Source organism: Dendrobates tinctorius, unplaced genomic scaffold, assembly GCF_039654945.1.
Source record: "Dendrobates tinctorius isolate UK_male_01 unplaced genomic scaffold, ASM3965494v1 ptg000243l, whole genome shotgun sequence".
Classification (NCBI taxonomy): domain Eukaryota; kingdom Metazoa; phylum Chordata; class Amphibia; order Anura; family Dendrobatidae; genus Dendrobates; species Dendrobates tinctorius.
The window spans coordinates 8,885,657-8,913,003 of record NW_027361910.1 but is presented as its reverse complement, the minus strand read 5'-3'; positions in this window follow the sequence as shown (position 1 = coordinate 8,913,003).

The following is a 27,347-nucleotide window of genomic DNA, read 5'->3' as shown; positions in this document are numbered from 1 at the left end:
AGAAAGGGTACCGTATCCCCGGATAACATGTATGGATAGCGTACACATTCAAAAGATATGTCTATACATCAGGAGGCAGGCTCAGACGGTGTTAGGCCCAGTATGGCTTGCACGTGATTGCACAAAGGTGAGAAAGGGTACCGTATCCCCGGATAATATGTATGGATAGCGTACACATTCAAAAGATATGTCTATACATCAGGAGGCAGGCTCAGACGGTGTCAGGCACAGTATGGATTTGACGGCCCAGACTACACAGCGGAGGAGCAGGGAGAGGTAAAGATTGCAAATGCTGGGGCCCTGCCCAAGCAAGGGGGGCCCACGCGTGGGCGTCGGTACTGGCACTGGGCCCCTCGTAGTACGGCGGTGTGTCTGACAGCGGGTGTGCACCACCACCGTCAGAGACACTTGATTGCACTATGAGGGACCCTGTGCCAGTGCACGCGCCCAAGAGTCGGCCTACCCACCTGTCCAGGGCAACGGCACTCGCACGGTGTCGTGCGCTATGTGGTGACCCCGGCCATAGGGGGGGGCAGCACAGTTAGGGAGTTTTAGAAAGTGGCATATGTTGATGTTGGACATTCAGCTGATGCAAAAGGCGAAATAGGTCAAGTCCCAGGAAGAGGTGGACCAAAGCAAGCCATTTTTCTGCACCCTATGTGTCATCAGGGGAAGGTGGGACAAAATCCTTGGAAACCCAGGCATGGTTCAGTTTAATGAAGGTTAGATCATCCACATTTTGGGTTGACAGACGGGTCCTTTTTTCTGTCAGGATTGATCCAGCTGCACTGAAGACTCTTTCCGATAGCACACTTGCAGCTGGGCAAGCGAGCTCCTGTAAGGCATATTGTGCCAATTCAGGCCAGGTGTCCAGTTTAGCAGCCCAATAGTCAAAGGGGAATGACCTGTGTGGGAGAACATCGATATGGGAGGAAAAGTAGTTTGTAACCATAGTTGACAACTGCTGTCTCCTGTCACTTTCCATCGATGCTGTATTACCAGTTGTGTGAGCGGTACTTGAAAAATCAGTCCACAACATTGTCATTAAACCCCTGTCTCCAACGCCACTTCTGCTGTGTGCACCATGAACACCTCTGCCAAGCTGCCCCCGGCCCGTACGGCTCGTGTGAGAACCATCACCGCTGCTGTGTGCTGGGAATGCCTCAAGCAGCCGATTTACCAGAGTTGCTTGTTTATTAGCCAATATTAGGTCAAGGTTCTCCTGTGGCATGATGTTTTGTAATTTGCCTTTATAGCGTGGATCCAGGATGCTGGCCAACCAGTAGTCGTCATCGTTCATCATTTTGGCAATGCGGGGGTCCCTTTTTAGGATCCGCAAGGCATAATCTGACATGTGGGCCAATGTTCCCGGTGTCAATGATGCACTGCGAGTGCTGGGTGGAGGAGCACTTTCTGGCAAATCCACATCCCTCCAGTCACGCACAAACCCTGTACCAGACCTTGCCACGCCAACATTTTCACTTGCCCCACGAGATGCATCCTCCTCCCCTAAGTAATCATCCCCATCATCCTCCTCCTCCTCCTCTTCTTCCTCCAACTCGTCCAGGAGAGGTCCCTGAGCAGACAATGGCTGAATGTCATCAAGGATTCCCTCCACCTCTTCCTCCTCGTCAACATTGGCTGCAGACGCCTGCTCCTTAAGGTGCATCAAAGTTTGCATGAGCAGACGCATAAGTGGGATGCTCATGCTTAGGATGGCGTCGTCTGCGCTTACCAGCCGTGTGCATTCCTCAAAACACTGAAGGACTTTACAGAGGTCTTTCAGCTTCGACCACTGCACACCTGTCAACTCCATGTCTGCTCTCAAAGTGCCTGGCCGTGTATCCTCCCACAAATGCATTATGGCCTGCCTCTGCTCGCACAGCCGCTCCACCATGTGCAGGGTATAGTTCCACCTTGTTGCAATGTCGATAATGAGGCGGTGGTTGGGAAGGTGGAGCAATCGCTGCAGCTTCTGCATACGAACGGAGTGTACAGGCGACCGGCGGATGTGCGCGCACAGTCTTCGCACCTTCTGGAGCAGGGCTGTTAACTCCGGATAATTTTTGAGGAAGCACTGCACCACCAGGTTCAAGGTGTGAGCCAAGCAAGGTATGTGGCTGAGTTTTGAAAGGGCTATGGCTGCCACAAAATTACGGCCGTTATCACTAACTACCTTGCCTGCCTCAAGATGTACACTGCCCAGCCATGACTCAGTTTGTCGCTTCAAGTACTCGGCCAGCACCTCGGCGGTGTGTCTGTCGCCCAAACACATCATCTGCAACACAGCCTGCTGACGCTTTCCACTAGCTGCTCGATAGGGGGACACCTCGTGTGCAACAGTGGCAGCTGCAGATGGAGTGCTCGTACGACTGCGCTCTGTGGACGAGCTTTCGCTTCTGGAGGAGGAGGAGGAGGGTGGAACACCTACAGCCAACTGTTTCCTATACCGTGGGCTAGGCAGCACTGTCCCACCACCACTGTCCCCTGTGGACCCTGCATCCACCACATTAACCCAGTGCGCAGTGATGGACACGTAATGGCCCTGGCCATGCCGACTGGACCATGCATCAGTTGTGAGGTGCACCTTTCCACTCACTGACTGCTTGAGTGCATGGACAATGCGGTCTTTCACATGATGGTGGAGGGCTGGGATGGCTTTGCGAGAGAAGAAGTGGCGACTGGGTAGGTCATAGCGTGGTACTGCATAGGCCATGAGTTCGCGGAAAGCTGCGCTTTCCACCTACCGATAGGGCATCATCTCAAACGAGATTAGTTTGGCAATGTGGGCGTTCAAACCCAGTGTACGCGGATGAGAGACTGAGTACTTTCTTGACCTACTCATAGTGTCTGGGAGGGTGAGCTGGACTTGAGAGCTGCATATGGTGGAAGTAGCGGTGGACAGGGCGGACTGAGAGAGGGTTGATGATGGTGATGGAGTTGGTGTTCTTCCTGATGGCCTAGATTCAGTATTTCGTTGATATAACAGTGGGATTCCCTGACTGCTGTGGCCTTGCAACGACACCTCAACATTTGCTGCTGTGCTAACCGGTGGGCTTACAGTGGGGGAAACAATGTAGCGTTGCTGACTACCTTCTTTGTGATCAGTTGCACATGTGGCACTTGAGGTTTGGTGTTGTGTCCACGCTTGCAAGTGCATGCTGGTTAAATGTCTAAGCATGCAACTGGTATTCAAATTTTTCAGATTTTTCCCTCGGCTAAAGGTCTTTGTGCACTTCTTACAGATAACCTTGGCCTGATCATGTGGATTTTGTTCAAAAAAGTGCCACACTGCACTCTTCCTACTTTGGCAGACATTTTGCGGCCTAGCACGCTGTGATGTTTTGACCCTCTGGACAAGCTGTCCAGCAACTCTTTTGATTTTTGGAACCTGTCTTTGGAGTGCTCCGGGCCTGCCAGATAACAGCTGTTGCGATGTTGATGTCTGCTGTGGATGCTCCTCATCTGAGCTATTGGAAGCAGCACCCTCTTCCCCCAATGGATGCCAATCTGCGTCAACAACTGGGTCATCCATCACCTCCTCTTCAATGTCATGTGCACCTTCCTTTGTGTCACCATGTATGGTGGTATAGTGTGCGGGAAGGGGCACCTGAGTCTCATCAGGGTCAGAATCTGGCTCTGTACACTGCGAGGACAATGTAGTGCTCTGAGTGAATGTACCAGCAGAATCATCTATGAGCGGCTGCACGCCATGTCAGATTCATCTTGGCCTGGGTAATTCACCATTTCACTTGATAATCCAGGCATGGTATGTGAAAACAGCTCCATGGAGTAATCAGTAGTATGGCCTGCGTCATCCTTCAATCTTGGTTGGGGTGAAGGACACAAGGAAAGGTGTGGTTCATGAACATGAGCCTCCAATGACGACTCAGTGCTTTTACTTTTTACAACTTCAGAAGAGGAGGCGATAGAGCTGGAGGCTGAGTCAGCAATGTAAGACAAAACTTTTTCCTGATGCTCTGGCTTTAAAAGCGGTTTGCCAACTCCTAGAAAACTAAGCCTTCGAAGCCTTATGGAGCCAGACGATGATGCAGGCTCAACACCTCCTGCATTCGGTCCTATTTTGCTTTGGCCACTACCATCAGATCCACCACCAACACCATCATTACCAGCTGGCAACCCCCGCCCAATTCCACGGCCTCTTCCACCAGCCTTCCTCATTTTTGGTAGAAATGTAGACAAAATCCTACAAACTATATAGTAATGTAAAACAAGGTACAAGGTGTCTATAGGACAGGGGAGATTTAGATTTTCTGCAGACACTTGTGGACACTGGACACTTGGATTGTGTGAGGCCCACTGAATATCACAGCGCTATGTCACAGGCTCGATGGCACAGGTGTGAAAAAAGTGACTACAGGATAAGGGAGATTTTGAATTTCTGGGAGATTTTGAATTTCTGCAGACACTTGTGGACACTGGACACTTGGATTGTGTGAGGCCCACTGAATATCACAGCGCTATGTCACAGGCTCGATGGCACTGGTGTGAAAAAAGTGACTACAGGATAAGGGAGATTTTGAATTTCTGGGAGATTTTGAATTTCTGCAGACACTTGTGGACACTGGACACTTGGATTGTGTGAGGCCCACTGAATATCACAGCGCTATGTCACAGGCTCGATGGCACAGGTGTGAAAAAAGTGACTACAGGATAAGGGAGATTTTGAATTTCTGGGAGATTTTGAATTTCTGCAGACACTTGTGGACACTTGGATTGTGTGAGGCCCACTGAATATCACAGCGCTATGTCACAGGCTCGATGGCACAGGTGTGAAAAAAGTGACTACAGGATAAGGGAGATTTAGATTTTCTGCAGACACTTGTGGACACTGGACACTTGGATTGTGTGAGGCCCACTGAATATCACAGCGCTATGTCACAGGCTCGATGCAGCAGGTGTGAAAAAGTGACTACAGGATAAGGGAGATTTTGAATTTCTGCAGACACTTGTGGACACAGGACACTTGGATTGTGTGAGGTCCACTGAATATCATAGTGCTATGTCACAGGCTCGATGGCACAGGTGTGAAAAAAGTGACTACAGGATAAGGGAGATTTTGAATTTCTGCAGACACTTGTGGACACTGGACACTTGGATTGTGTGAGGCCCACTGAATATCACAGTGCTATGTCACAGGCTCGATGGCACAGGTGTGAAAAAAGTGACTACAGGATAAGGGAGATTTCGAATTTCTGGGAGATTTTGAATTTCTGCAGACACTTGTGGACACTGGACACTTGGATTGTGTGAAGCCCACTGAATATCACAGTGCTATGTCACAGGCTCGATAGCACAGGTGTGAAAAAAGTGACTACAGGATAAGGGAGATTTTGAATTTCTGGGAGATTTTGAATTTCTGAAGACACTTGTGGACACTGGACACTTGGATTGTGTGAGGCCCACTGAATATCACAGCGCTATGTCACAGGCTCGATGGCACAGGTGTGAAAAAAAGTGACTACAGGATAAGGGAGATTTTGAATTTCTGCAGACACTTGTGGACACTGGACACTTGGATTGTGTGAGGCCCACTGAATATCACAGCGCTATGTCACAGGCCCGATGGCACAGGTGTGAAAAAAGTGACTACAGGATAAGGGAGATTTAGATTTTCTGCAGACACTTGTGGACACTGGACACTTGGATTGTGTGAGGCCCACTGAATATCACAGCGCTATGTCACAGGCTCGATGCAGCAGGTGTGAAAAAAGTGACTACAGGATAAGGGAGATTTTGAATTTCTGCAGACACTTGTGGACACTGGACACTTGGATTGTGTGAGGCCCACTGAATATCACAGTGCTATGTCACAGGCTCGATGGCACAGGTGTGAAAAAAGTGACTACAGGATAAGGGAGATTTTGAATTTCTGCAGACACTTGTGGACACTGGACACTTGGATTGTGTGAGGCCCACTGAATATCACAGCGCTATGTCACAGGCTCGATGGCACAGGTGTGGAAAAAGTGACTACAGGATAAGGGAGATTTTGAATTTCTGCAGACACTTGTGGACACTGGACACTTTTGGATTGTGTGAGGCCCAATGAATATCAGAGCGCTATGTCACAGGCTCGATGCAGCAGGTGTGAAAAAAGTGACTACAGGATAAGGGAGATTTTGAATTTCTGCAGACACTGGACACTTTTGGATTGTGTGAGGCCCACTGAATATCAGAGCGCTATGTCACAGGCTCGATGGCACAGGTGTGAAAAAAGTGAATTGTAGAATTGGGCAGAATAGGAATCTCCCTAGAGTGTAGGTCTGTAAAAACGGAACAAGTCCTCCACTTATCCTTCCACAGTGACACACAGATATCTTCACTGTGGCTGTGATAACAGCCGTTACACGGTACTGTGTGAGGAGCGTACACCGCTGTATGGTGTGAATAAATGCACGCTCAGTACCTTAGCAGGACAAAAAAAAAATTGGGATTGCTTTTAAAAAAGCAGTTTGCAGAGCAGTGGGGAAACAGCAATGCAGCTGTCAGGAAGCCTTAGAAGGCAGCCTAACAACCAACACCGCTGATCCACCACAATATAGCCTCCCCTTGCACTGCACACACAGTGACTGGTGTGTTGCACAGGCAAAATCGCTAGCAGCAGAAGCAGTTTTTTTGTCTTCTTCCCTGCCTAACGCTCTCCCTACAGAATCAGAAACCTCTCCCTATGCTAAGATCGGCAGAAGTAAGATGGCGGTCGGCGTGCACGCCCTTTTATAACCCCTGTGACGCCCACCAAAGCAAGCCAATCACTTGCATGCCCTTCTGAAAGATGGTGGCGACCCCTGCCTATGTCATCACGTTGCCCACAGTGTCCGTGGATCCTGATTGGTTGAAAAAGAGCGCTAAACAAACTTTTGAAACGCGACTTTGGCGCGTAAGTCGCCGACCTCGTGGCCGACCTCATCCTAGGGTCGGGTTTCATTTCATGAAACCCGACTTTGCCAAAAGTCGGCGACTTTTGAAATTGTTCGACCCGTTTCACTTGTTTGTCCCAGGAAAGCGTCCAATTGTCCGTGCCCCAGATGTATGAAAGGAGGCGTAAATACCAAGCCACACACCCACAAGCACAAATACTGAATGCGCACATTGCTAAGTTGCTAACCATGGAGATGTTGACATTTACGCTTGTGAGGACACAGTCTTTCTGTGACCTTTTGGCTGTGGCTGCCCCACGATACTCGGTTCCCATCCGGCACTATTTTCCCCGGTGTACCGTCCCCGCGTTAAACCAGCACGCCTTAAACAATCTAAAGCGTGCTCTCACCAATGCCATAACCGGGAAGGTCCATCTTACAACAGACATGTGGACAAGTACTTGTGGCCAGGGACGATACTTCTCTGTCACGGCACAATGGCTCAATCTGGTGGAGGGTGGGACAAAGTCTAAAACTGGACCATCAACACATATCCTACCCACGCCACAAATAGCGGGCCCAACCTCAATCAGGGTTTCCGCCTCATCATATACCTCCAGTCTCCCCTCTTCCTCCTCCTCCTCTGCCTCGTCATCCTATGCTGAATTACCCTCCACATCACTCCTAAGTTAGGAGCTGTGCAGCTCCGCATCGGCAAAGCGGCAAAACGCTCTGCTGAAGCTGATCTGCTTAGGTGAAACACCACACACTGCAGCAGAGCTGTGGCAAGGAATAAAATAACCGACCGATCAGTGGCTCTCCCCACTGCAACTCTAACCTGTTCTAGTTGTCTGCAACAATGGGTGTAACCTGGTGTAGGCTTTAAAGCTAGGGAAGCTGGTACACGTGTCATGCATGGCTCACGTGCTGAACCTAGTGGTGCAGAAATTTCTAAAAACATACCCTGATTTGCCGTATCTACTTGAGAAGGTGCGCCGTATTTGCACCCATTTCCGCCACTCCTCAACTGCTGTTGCCAGTCTTGCAGAGCTTCAAAAGCAATTTAATATGCCAAACCACAGACTCATTTGTGACCTACCAACACGGTGGAACTCAACATATAATATGTTGGCAAGGGTAAGTGAGCAGCAGAGGGCACTTTCTGAATACCAGCTTAAACATGCCCGTCACACTGAGACGCAGCCAAGACACATAACAACTGCTGAGTGGGTGTGGATCGCTGATATTTATGAGGTGCTTGATAACTTTGAGTACTGCACCAAGTTTGCGAGCGGTGATCAGGCTATTATCAGCATAACCATCCCTATGCTATGTCTGCTGAAAAAAATCACTGTAGAATCAAAAAATGGAATATTTGCGTGCCCAGCAGCTGGGTATGAAGCAAGATTTCACAATGGGTGATCCTACCAGCCCAGCCAATATCATCAGGTAACATTGGGGGATGAAGATGATGATGAAATTGAGGAGGGAGAGGACTTCTTTTTCAGTGGTACCAAGGGGACACCTCATGCTACAGAGGGGAATCCCAACCCCAGCTTCATGTCTGTCCAGCATGGGTGGGCTGGAGAGGAGGAGGTGGAGGAGGATAGTCAGTGTGAGGAGAGGATGGGTATTGTTCCTCATTCAGGGGTCACAGAACATTTGCCTCTTTGCAGCTTGGCACACTTCATATTATTATTATTATTATTTATTTATTTATATAGCACCATTGGTTCCATGGTGCTGTACATGAGAAGGGGTTACATACAAATTACAGATATCACTTATAGCAAACTAACAATCACAGACTGATATAGAGGGGAGAGAGGACCCTGCCCTTTCGGGTTTACATGCTACAGGATGGTGGGGAAGGAGACAGTAGGTTGGGGGGTTGCAGCAGCTCCAGTGATGGTGAGGCGGTAGCTCCAGTAGTGGTGAGGAGGCAGCGGGGATCATTGCAGGCTGTAGGCTTTCCTGAAGAGGTGGGTTTTCAGGTTCCGTATGAAGGATCCAAGGGTGGTTGATAGCCAGACGTGTTGGGGCAGGGAATTCCAGAGGATGGGGGCTATTCGGGAGAAGTCTTGGAGGCGGTTGGGTGAGGAGTGAATAAGTGTGGAGGAGAGGAGGTCTTGGGAGAACCAGAGATTACATGAGGGAAGGTATCGGGAGATTAGTTCAGAGATGTATGGAGGAGACAGGTTGTAGATGGCCTTGTAGGCCAGTATTAGTTATTTGAATTGGCTACTCTGAGGGAATGGGAGCCCGTGAAGAGATTTGCAGAGGGGAGAAGCGGAGGAGTAGCGAGGAGAGAGATGAATTAGTTGGGCGGCAGAGTTGAGGATGGACTGGAGAGGTGCAAGGGTGTTAGCAGGGAGGCCACAGAAAAGGTTGTTGTAATAGTTGAGGTGGAAATGATGAGGGCATGCACAAGTAGTTTAGTAGATTGAGGGTTGAGGAAGGGACGGATTCTGGAAATATTTTTGAGCTGGAGGTGACAGGAGGTGGAGAGAGCTTGGAAGTGTGGTTTGAAGGACAGGGCAGAGTCAAGGGTTACTCCGAGGCAGCGGACATCCGGTACGGGGGGAAAACGTGATGTCGTCAATTGTTATAGAAAGGTCGGGTAAGGAAGATCTGTGAGATGGGGGAAAGATGATTAGTTCAGATTTGTCCACATTGAGTTTGAGGAAGCGAGAGGAGAAGAAGGAGGATATGGCTGATAGACACTCTGGGATTCTGGAGAGCAGAGAGGTGACGTCTGGGCCCAGGGCCGGACTGGCCATCGGGCAGTTCTGGCATTTGACAGAGGGGCCGCCCCTTCCGTGGGCCACTCCCTAAGCAGGAGTACCTTTGATGTAGTGTCAGCACAGGAGCCGCTCAGGAGCAGGAGAAGGAGGCGCGGCCTCAACTGCTCTTCATGTGAGCAGGCTGAAAACTACAACTCCCAGCATGCATAGCATGGCTGCTGAGCTTCCAGTGATGCAGCCGTAGCCAGAGGCGGGACTACTGCGGTTAGGGGCCCGATTGCGGAGCTGCAGGTGCTCATTGGCTATGCAGCTGTGATGAGGTCACAGGAGGGGAAGAGTCAGAGGTCGCATGATCAGGGGACTCGATGTATGCAGGACTCTGCTGTGCTGGTTGTCATGGTCCTGGTTGAGGGTAAGTTTCTGTGTGGGGTCAGGAGGGGTTTACAGGGTGGATGTAGCAGAGGCGTGTGTGTACAAGGTGTACGGAGCGGAGCCGTGTGTTTGAGGTGTATGGAGCGGAGCAGCGAGTGTACGAGGTGTACGGAGCAGAGCTGCGTGTGAACGAGGTGTCCGGAGCAGAGCTGTGTGTGTACGAGGTGTACGGAGAGAAGCCGCGAGTGTACGCGGTGTCTGGAGAGAAGCCGCGTGCGTACGAAGTGTACGGAGCGGAGCCACGTTTGTACGAAGTGTACGGAGCAGAGCCGCGTGTATACGAAGTGTACAGAGCGGAGCTGCGTGTGTACGAGGTGCACAGAGAGAAGCTGCGTGCGTACGAAGTGTACGGAGCAGAGCCGCATGTGTACAAAGTGTACGGAGCGGAGCCGCATATGTGCGAAGTGTACGGAGCGGAGCCACGTGTGTACGAAGTGTACGGAGCGGAGCCGCGTGTGTACTAGGTGTATGGAGAGAAGCCGCGTGTGTACGGAGTGGAGATGTGTGTGTATGAAGTGTACGGAGCGGAGCCGCATGTGTACTAGGTGTACGGAGAGAAGCTGATTGTGTACGAGGTGTACGGAGCGGAGCCGTGTGTATACGAGGTGTACGGAGCGGAACCGCAAGTGTACGAGGTGTACGGAGCGGAGCGTGTACGAGGTGTACGGAGCAGAGCCCCGTGTGTACAAGGTGTGCAGAGCCACGCATGTACGAGGTGTGCAGAGCGGAGTTGTGCGTGTATTTTGGCATTGGGGGGCCCAATTTGAAAGTTCGCACCGGGGCCCATAACTTGCATGTAGCCCTTCCTCGGGTGCAGTCGTTGTTTTGTTACATACTTTATATGTCAGATGAGTTCTTTATAAAGTAGTGCTGGCAGCGGGCACTGCAGGCAGACATGGGTCACAGCAGGACATCGGGCTCCTCCAGGGCACAGGAGTTCTTCCAGCATCAGGGGGCACTGGAGCTGTTCTTCTTCAACTTTCTCCTCATCCTGACAATCCTGACCATCTGGCTCTTTAAGAACCGTCGCTTCAGATTTCTGCATGAGACAGGTGGGGCCATGGTGTATGGTGAGTGACATCTGCAGCTGGCAGCCCTATGCATAGCCAGTGATTGTCCTAGGTGGCCAGTGATGATCCTGGGTGGATGGCATGCTGCAGTGTCCAGCACTCCATAGGTTAATGTTAGTGCAGGGCAAACAGGAAGAAAGCCCAGAGCTGCCATCCTGCTTCATTTGTCAGGAGGGCTGTAGATGGTGTGCAGCAATCACTTCAGACTGGGACTTGGGCTATTAGTGGCCCATACTAGGAGCCAGAACTTCTGCACACCAATCTCTGCAAATGACATCCCTTAAAAGGGTACTTTTTTCCCTATCATATGAGTCCCCCACCCAGTGTTCAGCTGAGCACCGTACCCCTCATTAGTGATCTGATGCCCTCGGAGAGTGAAGGAAGTGGAGTCTGGACTTCCTGTGAGCGTACCCACTTTCTGAGGAGTGCCGATCTGTACTGAGGAGTGCCGATCTGTACTGGGGGTGCCGATCTGTACTGAGGAGCACTGATCTGTACTGGGGGTGCCGATCTGTACTGAGGAGTGCCGATCTGTACTGAGGAGTGCTGATCTGTACTGGGGGTGCCGATCTGTATTGGGGAGCCGATTTGTACTGAGAAGCGCCGATCTGTACTTGGGGTGCCGATTTGTACTGGGGGTGCCGATCTGTACTGAGGAGTGCCGATCTGTACTGAGGAGCGCCTATCTGTACTGAGGAGCGCCGATCTGTACTGAGGAGCGCCGATCTGCACTGGGGGTGCCGTTCTGTACTGAGGAGCGCTGATCTGTACTGGGGGTGTCGATCTATACTGAGGAGCGCCAATCTGTACTGAGGAGTGCCGATCTGTACTGAGGAGCGCCGACCTGTACTGGGGGTGCTGATCTGTACTGGGGGTGCCAATCTGTACTGAGGAGTGCCAATCTGTACTGAGGAGCGCCGTTCTGTACTGAGGAGCGCCGATCTGTACTGGGGGTGCTGATCTGTACTGGGGGTGCCGATCTGTACTGAGGAGTGCCAATCTGTACTGAGGAACGCCGTTCTGTACTGAGGAGCGCCGATCTGTACTGGGGGTGCCGATCTGTACTGAGGAGTTTTACACTGCTGTCCACTAAGTTCATGTTTAGTAGCTTGTGGCCCTTTTTCAGGTGGGGGTGCCTGCCACAATCTGCCTGAAAAAGATGTTGTGTGCACATACCTTTACATTGGTTCTGCAGGCACAAAATACATGCATCCCCACATGAAAACGATCTGTCCAGTCTTGTTTTTTAAAAGTTACCTCTTCTGCTTCTATAAGGAAGGCAAGGCAGCGGTAAACTGGTTAATGCTGCACTACACATGGGCCAGTGATGTGCGCTTGCCCCCAGACTGAAACTTGCCAGCCAGCCCCTGGTTTTTATCATCAGTATTTCATTAGTGATTTTCACTTATTAAAGGGACTCTGTCACCACTTTTTTCGCATATCATGTAAAAATATCATTAAATTCAGTGTCACCTATGCATTATACCAGTAATTTTGATACCCCTTGACTCCCCACCTTTGATCAATAAATACCGTTTATATTCCACCCGCGGTGTAAGTAAATATGCTCGGTCCAGTCCAATGGGCGGGGCTTATTGTCCATCTCTCCCCCTTCTCATCTTGCTTTACGCTTTTTTTCTTGTAATTCCTGCGTTCGCGTACTGTTACCGCACGTGCGCAATCAAATAGCCTTTCGTGCGTGCGCAGTATGCTTTGCCCAACTGTGAGCAAAGCATAAAATTAGCATTGTGCATGCGCCGGCATATGCCATTACGTTCTATGGCCTGGAAGTATTGCAATGCGTGAGGGAACACACAATTTGCATCGCAATACTTCCGGGCCATTAGTCGCACGTGACTAATAATCATTTTGCTCTTACATCAGGTGATTACTGACCTATTTAAATGAGCCAATAATCAGGAAGACACGCTCTAACAATCACACATTTCAAGATTATTGGCTTATCTAAATTGGCCATAATTCAGTGGCTTTTGGCTATGCAGGTCACAACACAAAACATTTTAATTGTATGCTGCTTACCTCTACTTAGACTATCTAGAGAGCAAGATTACAGAAGTTACAAGATGTGGGCCTGTGTTCTTAAAAATGCCATGGTCGAATTTCAGTCCCAGTCAGGCCCTGTCTGGGCCAGAGAGGTAGATCTGAGTATCACGGGCATAAAGGTGGTACTGGAATCTGCGGGACTTATGAGTTGCCCCAGACCAAGTGTGTAGATTGAGAAGAGTAGGGGTTCTAGAACAGAGCCTTGGGGGACTCCAACAGAGAGAGGGTGGGATGAGGAGGTAGTGTGGGAGTGGGAGATGCTGAATGTGTGGTTGGAAAGGTATGAGGAGATCCAGGATAGGGCAAGGTCAGATGCCAAAGGAGGAGAGGATCTGTAGTAGGAGGCAGTGGTCAACTGTGTCGAAAGCAGAGGACAGGTCTAGAAGGAGGAGTATAGAGTATTGTCTGTTAGCTTTGGCTGTAAGTAGGTCATTGGTAATTTTGGTCAGGGCTGTCCCAGTGGAATGATGGGGCGGAAGCCAGATTGTAGATTGTCAAAGAGCAAGTTAGATGAGAGGTTTTAGGAAAGTTCAGAGAGGACATGCTGCTTCAAGGGTTTTTGAAGCCAAATGGAGCAGCGATATTGGGCGATAGCTGGACATGGCTGTTGGATCGAGGGTTGGCTTTTTAAGGCTAGGCATGATTGTGGCATGTTTGAAAGCAGAAGGGAAGGTACCAGAAGTTAGTGATAGGTTGAAGAGGTGGGTTAGGGATGGGATAAGAGTGGTTGTGATGTTGGGGAGGAGGTGGGATGGGATAGGGTCAAGTGTGCCAAGACCCTCGCATAATCCACATTTTCATTAGCAACCTATACTGATTAGCCACCTTTCTAGATTCACGGTACAAGGACAAATTTCCTTCGCTAGTGTTGCAGTCACCAAGGGGTTTCATAATGGAATCCTTCAAGAAGAATGTTGTTGATCATTTGATGGCAACAGCACCCTCAGACACCTCTGCTAGCAGCGATACCAGCTCTGTGCAACAGCATGCATTAATAGGGAGAGATACGCCAAGCAGGTCCAAAAGAGGTGGTGGTAAAATGTCCACAAACTGGGCTGTTATGAATGAGTCACCGAGGAGGAAAAAACAAAAAGCAAGCTAAGCCCAGAAAACCAGAGAGGTTGGTAACTAGCGGATTGCAGACCCCTGATCCTATCCACAACAACTAGCAGTAGCCGTGGAGCATGCCTACGGTGGTCCTAGACGCCTCGTCACGGCCGGAGAACTAAATAAGCCTATAGAAAGAAAGGGAAAATCTAAACTGCCCCAGAGCAGACCCCAAAGCAATAGACAGCCCACAACATGTATTGTCAGTGAAACAAGATTAAAACACAGACACAGATAGAAAGATAGGCTGAGCAAACGATGGGGCCCTCACTAACTAGAAAGGACAGGAAAGAAAAGCTGATGTCTGCAATCACGCAAAAAGCCCTGCCAAAAAAAATGTCCAACACGTCTGATAGAAAAAGGCCCTGAAGTCTCTAGACTTCAAATCACTATATCAGCACTCAGGTATATTCTGAAGACAGAGCAAAAGAGATCAACTGATCAGAGACAAAATGGAGATTCAGCCCAGTCCCAGCCAGGGCTGGCTGAACACAAAAACTAAGTAAACCAGACAAAACTCATATGAACAATAGCAGAGAAAACTTAGCTTTAGGTAGGCAGGAACCAAACTGGAAACCAGAAGCCACAGTCAGGAAAAATCACCAGCAAGAAACTAGGGAGTCGGCTGCCTTAAATCTAATCAGAAACTCCTGATGTCCAATCGCAGTCCTCTTCCTCAGGTGGCCGGTCTCTGCCATTTAGATCAGCTTCATTACCTCCCTTCACCAACAGAGGGAGTCCAGATAGAGAACTCAGTACTCCTCTGTCAGCACAGCCAGCTCCATAACCCTCACCAGAAGCCAGAGGCAAACCTGAAAATGAGCTCACAACACTGGGCCATCTTCAATAAACCGGCTCATCACCAAGGACTAGCTGGAACAGTAGCAATGTCAAGGAGGGAGAAGTTGAACAAGATGGTCAACGACTATCTAAGTGACCATACCTGCGTCCTTCTGTACCATTTAATTACTGGGTATCCAAGCTGCATAGTTGGCTCGACCTCTCCTTCTATGCCTTGGAGGTGCTGGCCTGCCCTGCTGCTAGTGTGATGTCAGAGCGTGTTTTCAGTGCCGCTGGGGCAATCATCACAGATACACGCACACGGTTGACTACAGAGAATGCAGACAGGCTGACTCTGATAAAATTTAACAAGAACTTGATTTCGCAACAGTATTTAAGCCCTCCAGATGACAGTATCGCAACCTAAAGTCACCCAAAACTTTATTTTTTTAAAAATTGCTGATCACGTCCATCCCTTCCCATACAAGCCCCATTTCTTCTTCTTACACATGTTTTCAAAACCTGCTTCTGACACATGTACCTCATGGTCAATAAGCTAAAAACAATGTTACATTAATTAATATTTCCCATCGGAGGCACTTGTGATGAGAGTGAGACCCTTCTTCCTTCATCAACCGTGGTATCATGCCCCTTGGGCTAATTTTTGGACACACTATGGCTATACCTGGACACTGGGCACTGCAACTGCTATGCTAGTAGTCCTAGCTTCATCATAATTGTTTGGCCCTTCAGACCTGCCTTGCTTCCTTCATCAACTGTGATACAGCCCCTTGGGCTAATTTTTGGAGACATTATGGCTTTGCCTGGACACTGGGCACTGCAACTACTGTGCTAGAAGTCCTAACTTCATCATAATTGTTTGGCCCTTCAGACCTGCCTTGCTTTCTTCATCAACCATGATACAGACTCTAGGGCTAATGTTTTGAAGACACTATGACTATGCCTATACATTGGGCAGTGGCACAACAAGGACAGTAGTCCAAGCTTTATAAATGTGAATCCCTTGTGATGAAGATGATGATGGGTGGCTTCTTCCTGCATTAACCATAACACAGCCCCTAGGGCAGATTCCTCTCCTTACACCACTTACACACTTAGCTGTCAGAAGAGCTCCTCCATCATCACTCGCTCTTACGGCACTTCTGATATATCACTGGCACTGCGTAAGTGGCGTATGAGTCTTGCTCTGCCGGCAAATAATCACAGGACTTCAAATAGTGTTTGTAAATTCTAGTGAAGCAGTGGTGTAAAACCACTCATGCAGCCCCTGACCAGGTGCCTCCATGTTATATACATTTGTTTACAGCATACATTTTTTTAACATTTACACATTTTTTAGCCTTTTCCTCAGCCCCCAGACCACTTTGTAGGGTCCAGCAGGTATTTTCCATTGACTATCATTGAACTCGCTACTCATACCGAATACCCGAGTATTATGGTATACTCGGTACGAGTACAGCGAGTCTGAATACTTCACTACTCGCTCATCCCTATTTGTTGTGCAATTTCTCCAGAGTTCTTTGATACCCCATATGTAGTTGAAAATTACTTTTGAGGCACAGTGCAAAGCTCAGAAGGGAAGGAGCACCATATTACAGTGCAGCAATTGCTGCACTGGTTTGAGAGTGCCATGTCACATTGTCAGAGCCCCTGAGGTGCCAGAGCAGCAGAATTCCCCATAAGTGACCCCATTTTACAAACTAAACCTCTCAATGAATTAAACTAGAGGTGCAGTGATCATATTGACACCACAGGTGTGTCACAGAATTTTATTCCATTGGGTAGTGTTGAAAAAATAATTTACATTTTTACCACCATGATTGTGTGTTAGCATCAAATTTTACATTTTTATACTGGGATATTGGTTAAAAATGGCACCAAAATTTTTCCCACAATTTCTGCTGAATGAAGAAATAACCCACATGTGGCTGTACAGTACTGGTTAGCCACGCGGCGAGATTCGGTAGGGATGGTACGCTATTTGCCTCTTGGAGTACAAATTTTCCTAGAGTAGTATGCAGAGCCCTAAGTGCTAGAAAAGCAGAATCCTCGCTCAAGTGACCTCATTTTGTAAATTATACCCCTTTGGGAATGTATCTACAGGCGTAGCAATGATTTTGACTCCATGGGTGTTTCCAAGAAACAAGCAACATTGGATGTTGCTCAGTGAAAATTGCAAACTTCCACTGTAGTGACCAGTATGTTGAAGTGACCAGTACATTATGTCCAGCTCCTGCTTCTAGAGACACACACCCATAAATTAGATGGACTCTGATCACTACAGAAATGCCAAACATGTGGGTGCTATATGTGGTTTAGACACACTGGGGCTCAGAAAGGAGTGGGATATTTGGATTTGGGAACACAGAATTTGCTTAGTTTCTTTTGAGGGGCGAGAAGCCATTTTGCTTTTCCAGAGCCTTTGTGCTACTAGTAACATGGATGCCCCCTATATTTCCATTAACAGATGACAGACCTCAATGGGAACTTGCTTTTTTTGTGGATTGAGTTGAAGCTTTTATTGGGAACATTTTACATAACATTTAGGATCACATTTATCCTGCATTCTACACTGAACACATTGGACATGGTGTCCACATTGGCCTCATTACAGGGAATCTTCCGCTGGTGGTTCCATCTTAATCATGCATTTCAGAGATTTACACCGAAACCCCGTTGTAGGCAGAATGGAAAAACTCAACAGCAAGAGAAGAATTGGTTTTCTTTTTTTTTCCTTGTGTGGTATAAGTGATTAGATGACTTTATTCTTTGGGTCGGTACTATTACAGCGATACCAGATTTATATCAGGCTTTTATGTTTGGCTGCTGTCATACACTAAAACATGCTTTTTATTGGGAAAACTAGATTTGCATCCCCATATTTTGAGAGCTACAATTTTTCCATATTTCAGCCGACAAAGTTATGTGATGGCTTGTTTTTGCGGGACAAGCTTACGTTTTTTTTGCTACCATTTTTGGGCACATCACATGTTTTTAATCGCTTTCTATTGCAGTTTTTGGGAGGTAGAATTAATATAAACCAGCTATTCAGTAATTGTTTTTTTGGGGGGGAGGTTTTATATGTATCCGTGTGTGGTAAAATTGATAAAGCAGCCTAATTCTTCGGGTCAGTACAATTACAGAGATAACACATTTATATATTTTTTTATGTTTTTGGCACTTTTACACAGCAAAAACTATTTTATAGAAAAAATAATTATTTTGTATCACCTTATTCTGATAGCTATAACTTTTTTATTTTTCTGCTGATGGAGCAGTATGGCAGCTTGTTTTTTGCGGGACCAGATGACAATTTTACTGGTACCATTTTTATTTACATTCGTCTTTTAGGTTGCGTTTTATTGCACGTTTTGGTCTGCAGTATGATGATAAAGCAATGTTGTTTGCCTCGTTTTTTTATACTTTTTTTTACAGTGTTTATTGAAGAGATTAACTAGTGGGACAGTTTTATAGAGCAGGTCGTACTGGACACAGCTATATCAAATATGTGTACTTTTTTACATAAACAATGTACTTAATGGATTAATATTTTTTCTTTTTTTGTCCTTGGGGATTTTTTTTTATATTTTTACAGTTTTTAATAACTTTTTAATAACTTTTTTACTTTCTTACATTGTCCCAGGATATCACTGTAAAGTAACAGATGGCTGGCCTGATACTCTGCAATGCTTTTGCTCTGCAGAGCATCAAATCAGCATCTGACAGGCAGGGAATGAGGCGTGTCAGCTTCTGCTCTTAGCAGGCACTGACAAGCCACCTTTCCTGAAGGACCCCGTGGCCATCTTGCAGCCGGGGGTTCACCAAGGAGACCATCAGCGATACACGATTGCATCGCGTTGTGCTGATGGAAGCCCACAGGGAGTCAATGTTGCTGTCACTATTGACAGCGGCATCAGAGGGGTTAAACGCCCATGATCAGTACTAGCACCGATCATTGGCATTGCTGCAGGATTTCATCTCTCACATAGAGCTGACACTCGCACCGGATCGCAGCAGTGCTCAGTGTGAGCCCCCGCAATCACAGCGCCATACATATACTTCTCTTTGTGGGAACGAAGCTCCTGCAGAGCAGTATATGTACAGCGCATGTTGGGAAGGGGTTAAGTATTAAGGTGGATCAATCATGCTTTGAGGTTGTGTTGCAGCCAATGGCACCAGGAACATTTCACAGGTAGAGGGAAGAATGGATTCAATGAAATTTCAACAAATTCTTAATGCAAACATAACACAATTGTAAAAAAGCTAAAGTTGAAATGAGGATGGTTTCTACAAATGGATAATGATCCTAAACACACTTCAAAATCCACATTAGACTACCTCAAAAGGTGCAATCTGAAGGTTTTACAGTGGCCCTCACAGTCCCCTGAACTGAACCTCAAAATAGCAGTGCATGCAAGACGACCCATTAAAATCACAGGACTGGAAGTATTGTCAAAGGAAGAATGGGTGAAAATTCCTTAAACAAGAGTTGAAAGACTCTTGGCTGACTGCAAAAAGCATTTAAAAGCTGTGATACTTTCAAAAGCGGGTGCTACTAGTACTAGCCGTGCAGGGTGCCCAAACTTTTACATTGGCCTATTTTCCTATTTTTAAAATGAAAAGGATGACTATATATATGCATTTTTTTTGCCAAAAATACAAAGGAAATGTGTCATCTTTAACTTTAAGCCTTTTATAGATCATTTCATCTTTAACTTATTTTCCTGTTTACAATTGTAATTTAAATCAGGGGTATCCAAACTTTTACATTCCACTTTATCTAAACTCATAATGAGACCAACCCCTGCTAAGCGCACATCTAAAGGTAATCAAAAGATAATTCTGCCTTTACTAATAACTTTTTTAGGTCCACAATGTTGTGCTGATAGGAGAGAGGATGTTTTTCTGATTTACTTATGCAATTTTGCAGCACTGAACAGAAATTGTCATGACACACATACCTGTCACCATTTGGGCTCAGAATCAAACATGCACAACGACCAGTTTGATCAGGAGCCAATTATATTAGTATCATTTTGGAGTGTAGGAATAAAACAAAGTACCACAAGAAATGTCACACACTCACAAAGAAGAGCATACGACCTTCATGTATGTGTTGATCTTAAAAGGTTCTCGAAGAATGTAATAAAATGGCCCTCATCATGTAATTCAAACTGCAGCCCATCCTAGTCTTGTGTCAGGATGGGCTGAAGAAATACTGCTTCTGAAATCTGTGTCTCAACTTACAGAGGTGCTGTATCAAAAGCACATGTACCTCTGTGAGCTGGAAAAAAAAGGCTGTAACATCAGAAGAAATGAATTTTCTCCTCAGCTGACTGAGCCCAAATGATCTTTTCTCCAGCCTGAGTCAGCCAAGAAGATAAATTTCTTCTGATATCAAAACCTATATCCTTAAGTCACGGAGGTATGTGGGCTTACTAAACAGCTCCTCTGTCATTTAGTCACAGGTCTCAGGAGTTGTGTTTTTTCAGACTATAGCCCATCTTCACATGAGACTAGGATGTGCTGCTATTTGAATTACGTGATGGGACCTCTTTTATTATATTCTTGAAAAAGCCCTTTAAATCAGTCTCAAACTCAGGACTAAGGTTTTGTAAATAGGTAAACCACCAAGATGACAGTGACAACAATATAATTCTGGCTGCTTGTGGCCACAAATAAGAAAAGCTAATTGCATATTGATTTACATATTCAGCTAGCATTATATTACCTTGACACCCAATAGTAGCTGTCTAGATCTGTATGCAATGAGCTTTCACTAGTAACATGGCATGCAAAAGAAACATTTCAGCACTAGATTCCCTATTATTAAGAACAATGCATGATGACATGCATCTGGGTTCAAACCCTTGAGACTCTGCCTTTTGGTTGGCTTCTCTGTCTGCTAAGCCACAGCAGATAAAGCTTTTTTTTTATTAGAGTATCTGGAGTTTTCATTTTCTGATTTGTTTGCCTTAACTCCTTTCAGGTGTGGCTTTCCCCCTGCTGGTATTTCCTGCTGATGATAGACTTATTTGGGTGTCTAGCCATACTGTAGTTTAAAGGGCCCATCACATTATGCGATATCGCTAGCAATATCGCTATAACATCACTGGTTTTGTGAGGTAGCAGCGATATTGCTAGCAATATCGCTATGTGTGATACCTCTGACGGGCTCCCTCGCTGGTTATCGCTGATCGCGCGAGTTTCTCGTCGTCAGCTTCCTGATGTGGTGACCTGTGACGCGTAGACGCGGGCGGGAGGACATCTTCATCGCTTCGTCTGACAGGTAAGTAGCGACCTCCAACCTCTGCTATGTCGCTGGTGAGATCTGCCTGTTTGGCAGCTCACTGGCGACCACTTAGCGATGCAGCAGCGATCCTGACTGGGTCATATCGTTGTCGGGATCGCTGGTGCATCGCTAAGTGTGACAGTACCTTAAGCCAGGCAGTGAAAGACCAGCTAGGGTTTATCTCTCTTCTGTTTATGTTCTTTACCATGCACCTATCTTCCATTTCTTTTTAGGAAATAGGTGGCATATTGTCTAACAGTTCTTACTTAATCCTTTATTTGGTATTTTGTACTCTGTTTTACTTACTATGGGATCTCTTTCTATTTCAGCACATATTCACTTCTGTAGGTAATTTGTACTCTGCTCTGCCCTCCGGTTCTTTAGGAGGAACATGAAGTACTTGTGTACTAAGAAGCCATCCTGGATGCAGTGAACACCCTGCCCATGCAATTGTGGTCTACGGAGATGTCAGACATCAAGCAGCAACAACAGCCTCCTGAGCCTAAAGTAAGTACTGTATACCGGATTGTTTTGATGGGGATCAAAGTACGTTTTCCTTCTTTTTTCATATAAGTTGTATTTTCACCTCCGTTCTGCCTCACCCAGAGGAGACAGTTAATGCATGGGTATAAGTCAGTTGTTGATCCATGGAGATCCTAAGGCTTGGGCATTTTTTCTGCCTGAGTATTATCTAGTGTTTTCCTCAGTTGACGCTTTTTTTGCTCTGCTCTGGTGCTAATATATGACAACCTTGATAAAGTTGCTGTTGTAATTCTCTACTTTACGATGATCTGCACAGTGGGTCAGTGGTTAGCACTGCAGCCTTGTATCGTTGAGGTCCTGGGCTCAAATCCCAACAAGGATAACATCTGCAAGGAATTTGTATATTCTCCCCATGTTTGCATGGGTTTCCTCCCACACTCCAAAGACATACTGATTGTCACGGTCCTGTTACGGTCGGCGTGCAGTCACCGCTGAGCAAAGACTCACCCACGCTGCAGAGGGGCCCGGGGTCAGACATGGCCGGATAGTTCAGGCAAACAGGACCTGGAGAAGCTGAAGTCAGTGAGCAGTGAAGGACCTACTGTCATGTGACTGCAAGGGGGCAGGGCCTAGTGTCCTGCTGCCAGAGATAGGCAAAATACCATACAGGAATACTCAAAGTCAGACAAACCGGGTCATACACAGAAATAACAGTAAAGTACCAGGGATGAGACACAACGAATAGTCGGGGACAGGCAGTGGTCAAAGCCAAACAGACATAGAAGGTACCAAGCAGAATCCAACAAGCAGTATCCAGAGAACAGGCTGAGTCGTGCACAAACTTATCAGGCAAATCAGAACACAGCACAAACACACTCAGGGGTCAAATGCTCTGCCAAAGATGAAAGTATAACTGACGGGGATAGGAGCTTCCTGAGTCCATAAGAAGTCTTCCCAGAACCAGGGAGAGGCCACCATAATGAGCCCCAGGTGTGCAGGTAAGCCTGCACTGGGATCATAACCTTTAACCCCAGAAGTGCCAGTCATCAGCACTGGTTCCAGACATTAACCCCACATGTGCGAGTCAAACCCGCACTGAGACCATGACAGTACCCCCCTCTCAACGGGGGGCCTCTGGACCCCCAGGCTTGCCCGGGTACTTAGCATGGAAAGCCCGCACCAGGCGATCAGCATGCATCAACTGGGCCGGCAGCCAGGACCTGTCTTCCAGTCCTTACCCCTTTCAATGAACCAGGTACTGTACCGACCGCCGTACCAACCTGGAATCTACGATACGACCCACCTCGTACTCCACCTGCCCCTCAACCAAAACAGGAGGAGCAGCGGACTCGGAGTCTCCCCGGACTGCTTCAAAAGGTTTCAGTGGAGATTCATGGAAGACGTTAGGGATCTTGAAAGAGGGTGGAAGGCACAGTCTATACGCCACTGGATTGATTTTTTTCCACAATCTTGTATGGGCTAATGAATTTGGGCCCCGTCTTGGCTGAAGGAACCTTCAACTTAATGTTTCGCGTGGAGAGCCAAACCTCTCCAACCTGAAACGTGGGACCTGTTGTTTGTTTCCTGTCCGTGAAAAACTTATACCTGCCCTGAGACCTAGATATATTCCGCTGGACTTCAGCCCACGTATTCTTTAATCGCTGAACAGAGCCCTCAGCCCCGGGACACCCCGAGTCCAGATGAGAAAACTCACCAAAATGAGGACTGAACCCATAATTGATCAAGAAAGGAGTCATACCCGTGGATTGACTCACCCGACTATTGAAGGCAAATTTAGCCAACGGCAGTGCATCGCACCAGTCAGTCATTCTGTCTAGCAGAAGTTAGACACCTGAGGATCTGTTCCAGGGACTGATTAGTGCGATCCGTCTGACCATTACTCTCAGGATGGTATGCAGACGAAAAGGACAGAGACATCCCTAATTTTTTGCAGAAACCACGCCAAAACTTAGCCACAAACTGCACACCACGATCAGACACCACATTCAGGGGTACCCCATGGAACCGGATCACATGCTGCACAAACAATTTGAATAAAGTCTCAGCTGATGGTAGTGCGGACAGGGGTACAAAATGAGCCTGCTTAGAAAATCTGTCCACCACTACCCATACCACCATATTACCCTTAGACAGAGGGAGATTGGTAACAAAATCCATGGACAAGTGAGTCCATGGTCTTTCGGGCACTGCCAAGGGCATCAGCTCCCCTGCCGGCTGGCTATGAGAGCTTTTAGAACGAGTGCAGACCCCACAACCAGAAATGAATTTTTTTATGTCCGAACCAAGGGTAGGCCACCAAAAGATCCTAGCCACCGCCAGACGCGTGGCTGACATACCAGGGTGAGCACTCAGCTTGGATTCATGGAACTCCTGCAAGAGTTTCAGGCGAAGTTGCTCTGGGACAAACAACATACCCCCCGGCTTGGCCGTCGGCCAGCGACTGGGCCCCCTGAATCTCCCATTCCAATTCAGACGAGACCCCTGCTAACACAACCCCAGGGTGAAGAATGGAGGACGGTGGCTAAGGGGGAGACACCAGCTGAAAACTGCGCGATAAGGCGTCAGCCTTGACATACTTAGACCCTGGAAGAAATGTAATCGTAAACTGAAAACGGGAAAAAAAAAGTGACCAACGGGCCTGTCTGGGCGTTAGTCTTTTAGCAGGCTCAATGTATGACAAATTTTTGTGATCGGTGATCACAGTAATCGAGTGACTGGCCCCCTCCAAAAAGTGCCTCCATTCTTCAAATGCCAATTTGACCACAAGAAGCTCTCTATTGCCTATGTCGTAGTTCCTTCCCACAGCAGAGAATTTCTTGGAAAAGAAAGCACGTGGCCTGAGGTTGGCTAGAGTGGCAGGCCCTTGGGACAACACCGCCCCCACCCCCACCTCGAAGGCGTCCACTCCCACGACAAATGGTTTGGACAGATCTGGCTGTACTAACACGAGAGCAGACATAAAGCATCTTTTCTGGGTCGCAAAGGCCTCTTTTGCAAGCAAGGACCAGTTTCTCACATCCGCACCTTTACCTTTAAGATCTGTGAGTGGCTTGACCACCTGTGAAAACCCTCGAATAAATTTGCGGTAATAATTGGCAAACCCCAAGAAGTGCTGAAGACCCTTAAGGTCTCGAGGTTGCACCCAATCCACAATGGCGTTGCCCTTCCTGGGGTCCATGCGAAAACTCTCACAGGACACAATTAATCCCAAAAAAGACAATTCTTGAACAAAAAACACAGATTTCTCCAATTTGGCATATAGATGATTTTCCCTCAGTCTTTGGAGAACGGTTCGTACATGATTCAGATGAGATTGACTGTCGGGAGAGTATATCAGAATATCGTCTAAGTAAATGACAACAAAACGACCAATGAGATCCGAGAATAACACGTTGATGAAATTCTGAAATACGGCGGGGGCATTGGTAAGACCAAATGGCATGACTAAATTTTCAAAGAGTCCCTCGGTCGTGAGGAACGCGGTTTTCCATTCATCCCCATCCCGGACCCTTATCAAATGATATACCTCCCGAAGATCCAGTTTAGAAAATCATTTAGCCCCTGAAAGTTGGTTGCACAAATCGGGAATCAATGGAAGGGGGTACGTATTTCGTACAGTAATCTTATTGAGCTCACAAAAATCGAGGCAGGGATGTAAACCGCCATCTTTTTTCTTCACAAAAAAAAACCCTGCCGCCACAGGTGAGACTGAGGGACGTATGTGTCCTTTGCGAAGACTCTCAGCAAAGTAATCTTTCATGGCCAAGCGCTCAGGGCCAGATAAATTAAACAGACGCGCTTTAGGTAATTTAGCCCCCGGGACTAAAGGGGGTTTTACACATAGCAAGTACAAGTATCACACATATCGCTATGTGTGATACTTACCTCCGACCGGCTCCCCCGCTGTCCATCGCTGATTGCGCAAGAATGTCCGGCTCCATTTCTCGTCGTCAGCTTCCTGCTGGGGCTTCCTGCTGTGATGACGAGCGACGCGTGGAGGCGGGCGGGAGGACGCCAGGATCGCTGTGTGTGAAAGGTGAGTATCGTGCGCTGCATCGCTGCTGCATCGCTGTGAGGTCTGCCTGTGTGACAGCTCACTAGCGATCATTTAGCGATGCACCAGCGATCCTGACCGGGTCGGATCGCTGGTGCATCACTAAATGTAAAAGGGCCTTAACTCGATAGCGCAGTCAAAGGGTCTATGTGGTGGCAATGTCTCGGCCTCGCTTTCAGAGAATACATCTTCGAATTCTTTCAGGTACTCCGGAATACCTTCCAGCTCGACAGATGACATAGATACAGATTTAACTGGTTCGACCAGTAGTGCAGATTTATCACATAACATCGAATCATTAAACCCCCATTGAACAATCTCCCCCGTTTTCCAGTTATTAACTGGGTTATGGCGTTGTAACCAGGGCATGCCCAACACCAATCCTGCTGGTAGATTGTCCAGAACCAAAAAACTTAAGTTTTCCACATGAGCAGCGCCCACTCTGAGCGAAAACAAGTCAGACATAAAGAGAATTCCCTCTTTAGTGAGGGGGGAGGAGTCAGTGGCCACCACCCTGATTGGAACCTTGAGTCTAACTGTCCCTATCTTGTGACTAATTGGGAGTCAATAAGATTGATGGATGATCCGCAGTCCACGAAGGCTGTAGAGGGAAAAAACAACCGTCCACTAACAGTTCCACATGAAGCAACACCTTAGAAAATGAAAACCTACTCAACAAATGAATAAACCAAATTAAATTAAAGTCCAGATTATGAAGACTTAAAAAATGTTTTATTAATTACACAATAAAAGCAAAACCAGACAAAAAAGACATAATGCAATACCATAAAATGTCGTAATGTATGAAGGTAGTTACATAGTAAACACATAAGCCATAAGTAAATATAGTGATCATAAAAATTCCATCCGCAACAAAGTGCATATAATGAGCAGGTAAAGAGTATAAAAACTCAAATAAAGTGCATAGGAAATGTAATAAGATCATAGATACCCGTGATCAATGGCTACATGCGTCTCCAGCTCCCTCCAATGTACGTTTTGCCTACCGTGGCTTTCTCAAGGAGTCTTTAGTGAGGGGGGAGGAGTCAGTGGCCACCACCCTGATTGGAACCTTGAGTCTAACTGTCCCTATCTTGTGACTAATTGGGAGTCAATAAGATTGATGGATGATCCGCAGTCCAGGAATGCTGTAGAGGGAAAAAACAACCGTCCACTAACAGTTCCACATGAAGCAACACCTTAGAAAATGAGGAAAAGGGTACCTGAGGGTCTGAGTAGTCTCCACGCTGACTACCCAGACCTAGTCGTTTCCCGTCGACCGGGTCACGGATGGGCAATCAGGACACTCCCTTTTCCAATGTCCTGGTTTACCGCCTTTCTCTCCGGCGTTGTCTCTCCTTTTCCTTCAGGGAGAGAGCCCCTACGTCCATAGGCACA